Raw genomic sequence first — 12517 nt, 5'->3', positions numbered from 1 at the left:
AAATGTCCTTGTTTTAATGCAGAGATGGGGAACCTCAGGCCCGGCGGCCGCATAAGGCCTGTGGAATCATTTGGTCTGGCCCTCAGAGCTTGTTTCTGCTAGCCTCATTTGGCTAGCAAGGTGCCTAGAATGGCACCCTGCAGCCAAAGTCTATGCAGCAGTACCGCCAGGAGCGTCCTTAGGAGGCTTCAGACGGTCACACCGCTGCCCTTACAGCTCCCCGAAGCATCCTGCTGTAATCACAGGCAATTGTAGTGTAGCCCTGCCCCTGTGTGACATCACACAGAGGGGGCATGGCCTGCACCAGGCTCGCGAATAATAATATACATATCAAAATGGCCATCGGCAGAAAAAAGGTTACTCACCCCTGTTTCAAAGTATAGACCATGATCTCCGTAGTACCCCTACATTATGATGAGAGCAGTACTCAGTATTAGTTTTTTCCATCAATGGCACCGTCTGTGCTTTCCATCTACATCAGAAAACCATCAACTGATCCTCCGCCCCCCTCCCCCAAAGGTCTCGACAACCGGCTCGGCGCCCCCCCCCCTCCATCTGAATGGTCTACTGCTCCTACGTCTTCCAACTCTTCCACACTGATCCCTGAAACCTGAGACCCTCCAAAAGGTTTATTGTTGCATTAGTTTTGTGATCTCTTGGAGGGGCCCCTCTATCGGTGAGGACATCCCCCACTATGAATATTTTATATTATAGTCTCACTATTTGTATCTAGAATTCATCTAGCCTATTTTTGATATTTTTACAGAAGTTTATGTAATTATGTCTTGATGAAGCTCTGATTATAAGATATATCTATACATGCTTATATCTTAACTGGACGCTCATTACAGTCTTATTGAGACTCTGTTGAAATGTTTATATGTATTAGCCCAGGTATATACAAATTCTGTTTATTAGAATTTTGGTTGCCCCCTGGGATGATTTATCCCTCGATTTATTGGCATTCCTTGTTTATTATTATTATTATTTTTTTTATGTTTCTGTTACTCTTTCTATTGTATTTCCCTTTCCCATTTATATGTCCTCCTCCTTATATTGTTTTCCATTTTTTTAACAATATTGGCTTACCTATATTTTCTCCTACTTTTTGTGGTCTCCTTCCCCCTTTTTTTTTACTTTCTTTCCCTATACTCCACCTGTACAATATTGCATTTTTTCGTCCTGTATATTTACTACATTTAGGGCTTGTGGGAGGGCCCTATACATATATATATAGATATATAAATATATATATACTGTTTTTTTTCTCTCTGTTCTCTATGACATCACTATGGAGATGCGGCCCACTTCTGCCACGCCTCCACAGGGTCTTGTACCCATCTGCTGACCTATGTGCTTTATTAGTGCATAGTTTCCCTCCCCTCTGTCAGCACCCATGGCCTTGGACCCTTGTTCCATTTGGCCGACCTACCTTTCTTTTCCCTCACCGGTTTCCCTTCCTTCTCCAACAGGACAATCCCCTCCTTCCTATATGCCTGATGACGTGTCACTTTTGTTTACCTCCTCATCTACAAATGTCTTCTTTTCTAGCTTTCCTCTCAACCATCGCGCATGGGTCTTAAGGTACTTTCCTTCAACGTGAAGGGCCTCAATAGCCCCCAAAAACGTAGCAAGCTTTTTACTACTCTTAAGTTATTTAAAGGAGATTTAGTGTTTCTCCAAGAAACCCACTTTTTGCAAAATCTCCATCCAGAACTTCGCTCTAAATGCTATCCCACCACATTTCATGCCTGTGACTTTAGGCAGAAAAAGCGAGGAGTTGCTGTCCTTTTTGCCCGCCACCTCACCTTTCATATGATCGACTCTTATGAGGATAAAGAAGGTTGCTTCCTTATTCTTGTGGGAACTCTTAACAATACTCCCTGTACCATTGTCAATATATATGCCCCAACGGCAGGGCTCCCTTATTGTATCTGGTGATTTTAATGCAGTATTGAACCCCTCCCTAAATAGATCTACCTCGGGGGCCTCCAACTCCAACAGGGCAGACCTCCGTAACTCCAAGGTGCTGCTTGATCCCATGAAGTCCCAGCTTCTCTGTGATTCCTGGCGGGTTTGAGAGCCAATTACTCAAGACTACACCTTTTTTTTCCCTGTGCACAACTCCTATTCCTGTATAGACATGATCCTGCTCAGCCACAACCTAGCCCTACGACTTGTGGATGTTCATGTCCATCGTCTGATATGGTCTGATCACGCCCCTGTTTCAGCTGACCTCTCTTGTATCACCGAACGTCCTCGTCCAACAACATGGCGTTTAAATGACACTATCCTTCATTCTCGCGATACGATCACCCGTCTCAATACCCTTCTTACGGATTATTTTCAATTAAATGCACTCCCAGACACTTCTCCCTCCACTCTCTGGATGGCCCATAAAGCTGTCCTACGGGGACATCTGATTGGTATAGCTTCCAAAGCTAAAAAAGATTTCATAACCCGTACTAACTCCCTCTCCATCCGCCTCCAACAACTAGAGTCACAACATAAACAGTCCCCTAGCCCTTCCCTTCAACAAGAACTTCTTGCTGTCCAACACTCCCTTGCTCTCCTTTTTTCCCAACACACAGCTAAACGTCTAAAATGGTTGCGCCAAACCTTTTATGAAAAAGGAGATAAGGCTGATAAAATGTTGGCATCCAGGCTCCGTATTACACGACCCCATAGAAATATCCTCATGATTAAAAATTCCAATAATCACGTTCTTCATGACCCGGCAGCTATTCGTGCTGAATTTCAGAGCTTCTACAGTAATTTGTACAACCTACACTCTGCCTCATCCCTTACTTCTGTCCCACCCACTGAAATGGCAATTCAAGAATTTATTTCCACTGACAATCTTCCTCAGCTATCTCACGAAGCACTCCAAGGTTTGGGTAAGGAGATCTCAGAAGAGGAAATCATAATTTCCATTAAACAACAGAAGTCCGTCAAGTCCCCTGGGCCTGACGGCTTTACAGCTGCATACTATAAAAAATTTGTGGGACATCTAGTACCCCACCTGCACTCCCTTTTTAATACCTTTCTACAGGGGGGCTCCTTTCCTAGGAGGGTAAGGACCCGCATAATTGCGCTAGTTACAGGCCTATTTCCCTCCACAACCTAGATATTAAAATATATGCTAAAATTCTAGCCAATAGACTTAACCAGGTCCTTCCCTCCTTGGTCCATTATGTTCAAGTTGGCTTTGTGCCGGGTCATCAGGCTCGGGATAATACCCGTAGGACCATAGATTTAATACATATCATAAATTCTAGAAGATCCCCAGCTGTTGTCCTTTCTCTTGATGCTGAAAAAGCATTCGATAGGATCTCCTGGACCTTTATGTCCCTAACCCTACGATCATTTGGGATATCGGGAGACTTCCTGACTGGTGTCATGGCCCTCTACTCCACTCCCTCCGCTACTGTTTCCATCAACAGAATCCCCTCCAACCGTTTCCTTATCTCAAATGGCACCAGGCAGGGCTGCCCTCTGTCCCCTTTGATCTTCGCCTTAGTAATAGAACCTCTGGCCTCCCTCATCCGACTAAACCCTAACATTCATGGAGTGCAGGTTGGGAACTCATCTCCCAAAATCACTCTCTTTGCCGACGACATTCTACTTACCCAACCTCGGATATCTTTACCCAACCTTTCCAAGTTATTAGACCATTATGGTGTGCTCTCCGGATATAAAATAAATTTGTCAAAATCTGAAGCCATGCCCCTCCATATCCCCCACCAGGATGCTGAGGCCCTTAAATCCTCATACAGTTTTAAGTGGCAATATAGGAAAATTACATATCTTGGGGTCTTCCTGACATCCCATTATAATCTTCTATATCAGGAAAATTTTCCCCAGCTTTTTACGAAATTACAAACGGATCTGATTTCTTGGAAACGGCTTATACTGTCGTGGCTGGGCAGGATCGTCGCAGTGAAAATTAATATTCTCCCCAAATGGCTCTACCTTTTCCAAACCCTCCCAGTAGCGGTTCCCCTTACCCTCCTTCAAAACCTTCAGAAATCTGTAAACCATTTTATATGGAATGGTAAACCCCCTCAGCTATCTTTGTCCATCCTTAAAAAAACTATTTCCAAAGGAGGTAGAGGGCTCCCAGATTTTAAGCTCTACTATCTAGCTTCACACTTTTCCCAAATAGATTCCTACTACTCCCCCACGGAATGTCCTCCTGGCTTGATATTGAATCTAGCTATATCAATTCCCCAGAAATTTCCCTTAAATTTCCCATTGATTTTAGTTCACAAGGGCTCTGGCTCTCTCAGATCTACAACTACAATGTCCAACTCAATCCCTAAATCCCTTTGAATATTTGCAAATAAGAAATTTTTTAGACTCCCTACCACAGACCCCACTTCTCCTCGACCTCACTCCTTTTGAACGACTCTGTAAACATTGCCCTATGTCCAAAGGGATGATCTCTCAAATATATGGCATCCTCATTGATGTTGCTCTGCCTACTAATAATCCCCATGAATCCTCCTGGGAGATAGATCTTGGCCCTCTACCTGATGAAGAGGCTTGGGACGACATGAGACTGGCAATTGCTAAAACCTCTCTCTAAAGAAACCTCTTACAAATTATATTACCGTTGGTACTATACCCCAGCACGGCTCTCCCATATGTTCCCTTTTGCTTCACCCCTCTGCTGGAGAAACTGCGGCCTCCGAGGTACCCTAACCCATATTTGGTGGACCTGCCTGGCTCTTGAGCCCTTTTGGACCTCAGTTCATGCACTTCTGAATACTATCCTTGGAGACCAGATTCCAAAAGACTAATGGACCTTCCTTTTAAGTTACCCCCCTCCTGATCTCAGCACCCGCTCTGTTAAATTGTTGTCCAACATCTTAGTTGCTGTTAGAAGCCTGATTGCTCGTAACTGGATAAACCCTCTTCCACCAACCTCTCTGCCCTAAAATCACAAATCCGGCATATAGAGAAATGGAAAATATTACCTACTATCTTCATGTTAGAGGCCATATGTTTTCTCAAGTATGGGCTCCATGGCTCTCATACGACAGCGCTTCGCTGCCTCTGCTCCCTGCGCTCACTACCCATATGTGATTCATGCGCGGTGGTTGAGTCTGCTCCCCCCAATCCAATTTCTCTATGCAAACCTCCATAACTAACTAAATATTCTCCTCTCCTGTTATCCAAATAGCACGTTTTTTCTTTCTACCTTATAATACTTTTTACCCAGCAATTGGCATTTCCTATGATATTTTGTTTCTCTTGATAGTCCTGTTCCCATCCCCCCATTATGCTCCCACCCCCTCTACTGACCCCCCCATATGCTTATTGTTATTTATTTTATTGAAAAAATATCTCATGTATATTGTTCACTATATCTATGTTACTCCACTATGAGTTTTCAAAATAAAGAGTTAAAAAAAAAAAAAAGAAAACCATCAACTGGAAACCATTGATGGTTTTGGACATCAATGGTTGCCATTAGTGTGGACATATAACAGTGGTGGTCCAATCAGAGAAGGAAGGCAGGGCTGTGATGTGCAGCAGGAGGGCAGTGATAACAAATAAATTACGTCACCATCAGGCCTGTGCCATTCATGGCAAAAAATCAATGGCCATCCCTACTCAGGATGAGTTCTTACTCGTACCCATATAACGCGTCTAAGTCTGCCACCCTTTACCATGGCCGAGGCGGGACAGGTGCTGTTGTGTAAGTCAGTGGTTCCCAGGCTTCCTTGAATCACAGCGCCCTAAAGTATCCATATTTTTTTCACGTCACCCCTAAGCCAAACATTTCTAATTGAGAAAATTAGAAAAAGAACTATTAAATATAGTCAATTGTGTTTACCTGTCATCCTTAGGTCATCCACTTGGTATTAGAATGTTATGAACTCAGGATTGCACTTGGGTAGCAGAGTTTCCAGAACTCAGAATAGCACATAGTTGCAGAGTTTCTGAAACACTGGCTTACACACAGATAGGAGGGTGTCAGAAACTCAGAAATGCCCAAGGTAGCAGAGTGCCAGGAACCCACGATTACACATGAGTGTCAGGAACTTGGGATAGCACTGGGGTTGCAGAGTGTCAGGAGCACATAGCAGAATATTGAGTTATTAGAATTGCACATGGATACCAGAGTGTCAGTAATTTGAGATTACACTTGGGTAGCAGAATGTCAGGATGGAAAAGAGGTAAGGGGATTAGTGATAACCCTGTTGCAGGGTTTAATCAAGCAAAAAAAAAAAAAGCAAGACATTATTACCTCAGATCATAAGTTGTGTTTTTTTAGCTATTACTAATTTATTTATATTCCTATAAAGTGTATCTGTCAAATGCTTACAGTGGAGGCAAACAGATCATAGTGCAGTAAAGTGGAACAGTGATCAGTACTGTTGGCTCATGGGTTTAGTTCTGACCAGAGCCCTTTCTGTGTGGAGTTTACATGTTCTGTTGATGTTTGCATGGGTTACCTCTTGGCAGGGGTGGTGCAATGCGGTATGCAGTATACGGGAGCTCTGTGCTGGAGATGCGCCTTCCCTGCTGCGCAGGCCATTTTTTCACGTAACTTCCTGCTCTGTGAGCCCGGGCATCTCCTCCCTATGTTTTATCACATATCCTCCCCTTCTCCTGGTAGCAGAGCCCTATCACCTCTGCTGCTGGGGCCACCTCCCATTCTGACCCTAAGCACCTTCAGTTATATTCTCCTTAATTTAACACATTTCAAAATTCTGTAATAGCTGGGACTCAAACCTATCTCCTCATACTTTGCAGTCAGACAGCTTACCAATGGAGCCATTTGCTCCTACAAAATAAGCCAGTGAATTCTAACTATATGAAGCTACTTCACATTCTTATTCATTTAAAATAATACAGTCATACCTGGGACTCAAACCTATACAGCCACTTGATCCTACAATGGAAGGCTGTGACTTATAATTATATGAAGCTATCTCACATTCTCCTTCATGTAAAATACAGTCATACATGGGATTTGAACCTATCACCTCACCCTTTGAAGTCAGACACTTTACCAAAGGAGCCATTGGCTCCTGCATTAGAAAGCCGTGATTGCCAACTATATGTGGGCACAAATTTATAGTTTGCAGGGGGCCACCAAACACTAGCTTACTCCGAAAGTCAATAAAAACAAAGTGGATTCTGACAAAAAAGTCCCCTTGTGTGTTGGGTGGGAATTGGGTGGCATGCATAATATAGTTGGTGCTACATAAATGAACAACAATAATAATAAAAGACTGTCTGCATTGCAGTTCAGGCTACAACATGGCAACCACCAGGGTGTGTGCGTGTGTATAGGTGATAAATGCACTTTAATAACTAGGCAATAAAACATATGATACCTTTTTGTATTCCTAAAAGCTAGCAAATAAATGAAAATCAATGTTGGGACGGCCTCTTGCTGTGTAGTATCGAAATGCTTTACCCAGTACAAGTCGCTTATCTCTTAAGCTTCGGAAATCTCTTAGGAAACAGGCTGTGATCTCCCCGTGCCATCTGCCTTACCCTCATTATAATACTACATGACAGATCTGGCAGATGGACAAAAGGGTTATGTGCTGCTTTGTGTACTGATGTGACATTTCACTAATTAAATAAAGGTTCAAGCACAAGAAATCATTATTCAAATGCATGTAAAAGATGCAGCTTCCCACCAATCTGTAGGAGTATTAACGCAATGAGATAGATTGCCCGTTACTGACAGTGTTCTGCTATGTGTGTGTGAAAGGAGAAGGCAGTGCTGCCATTTTATGTCTTATCAAAGTCACCGCCCAAATATATAACCCATATGATCAAGATATTACCGGGAGACTGTTGTTGATGCATATTTTGAATATATATATTGACGCAAGATCAGGTTAGGGCATGCATGCCGACATTTAGCCCCCTCCTTCCAGGAGGGAGCTGTCGGACTTACAGGGCTGGGGGCGTGACGCGGCCAAAGGGGGCAGGGCCCGGCACATGACGCGGCATTGGGGGCGGAGCATGGGGGCGTGACCGCGTGAACGCGTCATCGTGGCTCCGCCCCCTCAATAACAATGCTGTGATTAATGGCATTGTGCAGCCGGGGGCGGAGCCACGATGACGCGATTCAGCGCGAATCGCGTCACCGGCCCCCCTGCTGCCGGGGTTTCTATTTAAAAGCGTGGGGGGGTCCGGACACATCGCCGGGGCCGGGAGGATTGCCTGCCTTCCTGGGAGGTCGGGAGCGGCACCCGATTTTCGGGAGGCTCCCGACCAAATCGGGAGGGTAGGCAAGTATGGGTTAGGGGTGATGTCTCCTGAGGGTAAACGGCTGCACTTCTCATGCAGTAGCCAATTAATAGCACATCAGTACAGTGCCTCGGTACGACTAACCTCAGACAGTGTCCTAGCTAGTGCTCCCAGCACAGGCCACGCCCCTTCTGCATGACGTCACGTGAAGGGGGCGTGACCTGCACCCGGCGTCGGGAGCGAGTGATTACAGCAATGCTACGGACGCTCCAGGCAACACTGCTGCAGGGATTCTGGCAGCAGGGTGCCGTTACAGGCACCCTGCTAGCCAGATGCAGGAGCTGTGGGTGAGCGGTGGTGCCGCCCACATAGCGCTGCGCTCTGTGCGGCCGCACCGCTCGCACACCCCTAGTTATGGACGTGATCGCATATAGTTTTATTTGGCAGCATAAAATAAACAAAACATAAAAATAAATACTAGCCTGTACGGCTCGAACTAACAAAAAGTCCCCTCTCTCCGGGTGAAAGGACCTAACGTCCAACTCACAAACAAAACAGCATTTGGCACAGCATTTATACACAACAAAACCAGTACCTCTCAGCAGACCTGCAGCCTGTGTCCCACAGGCAGTGACAGAGACTGACCAGAAAAACTGACACAGCTTCTTATCGGCTTCTCACAGGTGGTCTAGCAATCGGGATGTATTTGGCATCCTGGCGCACAGAATGCAGGAGCTCAGAATCCCGTCAGGAGTCAGAATCCCGGTGGCTACGATCCCGAAGGTAAATATTACAGTTATGGCTAGGTTTAGGGGTTAAGGTTAGGAACTCAGTTGAGAGTTAGGCTGTGGGAGGGGAGGGTTACGGTTAGGCTGTGGGAGGGGAGGGATAGGGTTAGGCTACAGAGGGGTTAGGATGCGTGAGCGGAGGGTTAGGGTTAGGCTGTGGGAGGGGAGGGTTATAGTTAGGCTGTGGCAGAGGGTTACGGTTAGGTTGTGGGAGGGGAGGGATAGGGTTAGGCTGCGCGGGATTAGGGCTAGGCTGCGTGAGCAGAGGGTTAGGCTGTGGCCTGGGAATGGTAGGTTAGGGGAAGGGATAAATTACTCACGTTCATGCGTCTGGCTTTCCAATCTTCGAGATTCCGGTGCCAGGATTGTTTGCGTCGGCATCGCGTACCCAAATCCTGGCAATCAAGGTTGCTTATTACCAAAAACAGCTCTGACCCGTCGAAGCATGGACTCCACACGATGTGTAAAGGTGTCCTGTGGTGTCTGGCACCAAGATGTTAGCAGCAGATCCAGTAAGTCCTGTAAATTGTGAGGTTGGGCCTCCATGGTTCAGACTTGTTTTTCCAGCATATCCCATATCCTGAACAATGGGCCTGATTCAGAGTTCGCTCCGAGCGATGTTCGCACAACTGCGCATGCATATGGGTCGTAATGCGCATGCGCAAACCAGTCATTGCGGTCGGAAATCGAGCGCTCGCAAAATAGTGAGTGCCTGCTAATTTGAGTGACAGGATGAGGCGTTTGTGGGTGGTAACGGGAAGGTGCTTGAAAACGGGGAGTGGTGATCCGAACGCAGGTGTGCCAAACGGTCAAAACGGGCGTTTTAAGGGTGTGCATAATTAACAAAGCAGCATCATCGACCACGTCACTTGGTTGTCTCTTAGCCTGAACTGTTCGCATGATTGCGGTAGGAAAATCCAACCACAAGCACTGCGAGCAGTTCAGACGCCTTTCGATGTACTCGATTAATCTAATAAATAGCGGAGATGACGTATGATGCGAGCAGCCAGGGGGCGTCTTTTCAAAATAGCGAGCGCATGTTTTGTTCGCTCGCTCAGACATAGAGGCGTCAACAGACCACAAAGAGCGAGCGCTCAATTTAAATAGCCGGCCCCTTTTTCTGAACGAGCAAGCGCAAATAGCGTCCGGCTCTGAATCAGGCCCAATGTTTGCAGTCTGGCCGGGTGCAGTATCCTGCTGATAGAGGCCACTGCCATCAGGGAATACCATTGCTATGAAGGGATGTACTTGGTCTGCAGTAATGTTTAGGTAGGTGGTGCGTATTAAAGTAACATCCACATGAATGCCAGGACAAGGTTTCCCAGCAGAACATTGCCCAGAGCATCACCCTGCCGGCTTGTCTTCTTCCCATAGTGCATCTTAGTGCCATCTCTTCCCCAGGTAAATGATGCACATTATGTAAAAGAAAATGTGATTCATCAGACCAAGCCGCCTTCTTCCATTGCTCCATGGTCCAGTTCTAACACTCACCTGCCCATTGTTAGTGCTTGCAGCAGTGGACAGGGGTGAGCATGGACACTCTTGGCCTGATTCAGAAATACACCCAATGCCTGTGGCTGCTCACTGCTGCTATCCTGTATGCAGTGGCCTTGCTAAAATATGCTAATTACTCAGCTGCTGTCTTGTGCACAGAGACGCCCACCTCCAGGGTCTCACACCTGCCGCTTACATACAAAAGTGTAAACATCGGGAATATCAGTCACACATCAGCAAAATTTGGTAACAGGTTTCCAAGTATAGGCACTGCTACCAGGCATAGGAGTTAGGAGTCAAACGTCTGTGAGAAGATTAATCACTTAACAATTACTGTCAGATGAGGCACCCTAAAGTCTCTTCAAACAGCCTGCCCTTTCATGCCAGTCTAGGCTTGCTCCACTGCGCAGGCACCCAGACTTCCTCTTTCTGCGTTGCAGCAGCAGGACACAATGACGCCCCACAGCAAGTGCCCGACCTTCAGACACCATAACTGCTGTAGTAGTGGATAACCTAATGTCACGCCTGAGGGTTGAGGTTGGTTGGAACAAGCATGGGAGGCTGAAGAGGAGACTATAGAGGCATGAATGAATCTGGGTGGCTTCAGCCAGGACTTCCTCATGTGTTGATGTTATGAGGTGGAGGAACTGCAGTAGACGATGGGCCCGAAGGCGAGGACAGGAATGGAATGTCTTTATAATACAGCAGGTTGGAATGATGATGATGATACCGGCCTGGGACCGATTATGTGGAACTGATGATGAGTTGAGTAGAATAGAATTGGAATTGTTGATACTGAGTAAATGAGTAGAATGGGATTGGGACTGAAGATGCTGAATTGATGAGTAGGATTGGTTTGGGACTGATGATGCTGAATTGAGGAGTAGGATCGGTTTGGGACCGATGATGCTGAATTGATGAGTAGGATTGGATTAAGACCAATGTTTGGAGATATCGGATGGGACCGATGTTTGGAGATATCGGATGGGAACGATGTTTTTAGATATCAGATGGGACCAATGGAGGTAGGCTGGAGCAAGTCTCAGTGGAAAAACCAGACTGGAGTACTAGATGGAATAGGAGACTTGTATTAACCAGATTTGGAACTGGAATGACATGGACTGAAACCATTCAGATACAGAGTACCTGGGAGCTCAGCACAGAACTGTAACTTCAGCAGAAGCGACATTGTACTGGCAGTGGAAGCCAGTCAGGAAATGAAATTTATAGGGGAGGCTCCCCAGGGATTGGATGTTGCGATCAGCTGGTCTGGGAGCAGTGCTCTGAATGGAGGAAGAGTGTCAGGTGACCTAGTCCAACATGGCTGTGCTCATACTGTGGTTTTGGAGGGAACTCTGGCGTGCAGCCTGTGTAACATTGTGCTGGGGAGACACACTGTGAGCAAGATGCTGGGGGTAGTTTTTAGAATCTGGAGCGTGACAGCACACCTCCCCCCTTCACGGGTGGTCCCAGGACATATCTTAGGCTTTTGTGGAAACCTGGCATGGAACTCTTGGATAAACTGAAGAGCATGGACATCTGAGACAAAAGTCCAGGAACGTTCTTCCAGGCCGTAGCCCTTCCAATCGATCAAGTATTGAAGACATCCGTAACAGATTCTAGAGTGCAGAATTTTTGCCACTTCGTATTCGACTCCATAATGAGTCTGGACTTTGGGTGCCTTTGGAAGTGCTGAATGAAACTGGATGAGTAGGAGTGGTTTCCATAAAGAAATATGCATTGAATTTAGTATCCTCAGGAAGGGAAGGGAGTTTGAACGAAACTGGGTTGATGACATGCTCAATGGCAAATGGCCCAAAGTAGCGGGGAGCAAATTTCATGGATGGAATTCTTAATCGCAGATTTCGTGTATAGCGCCAAACTTAATCTCCTTGCTTGAGACTGTGGACTGCTCTCCTATTGCTGTCAGGGAACTTCTTGTCCCACTCAGAAGCCTTCACAAGAGAGGAGCGGATCTCCTTCCAGATCTTAGAAAAGCTTTGCAAGGTGCG

This window comes from Taudactylus pleione, unplaced genomic scaffold, assembly GCF_031769625.1.
Source record: "Taudactylus pleione unplaced genomic scaffold, aTauple2 ptg000145l, whole genome shotgun sequence".
Classification (NCBI taxonomy): domain Eukaryota; kingdom Metazoa; phylum Chordata; class Amphibia; order Anura; family Myobatrachidae; genus Taudactylus; species Taudactylus pleione.
This window is presented reverse-complemented; position numbering follows the sequence as displayed.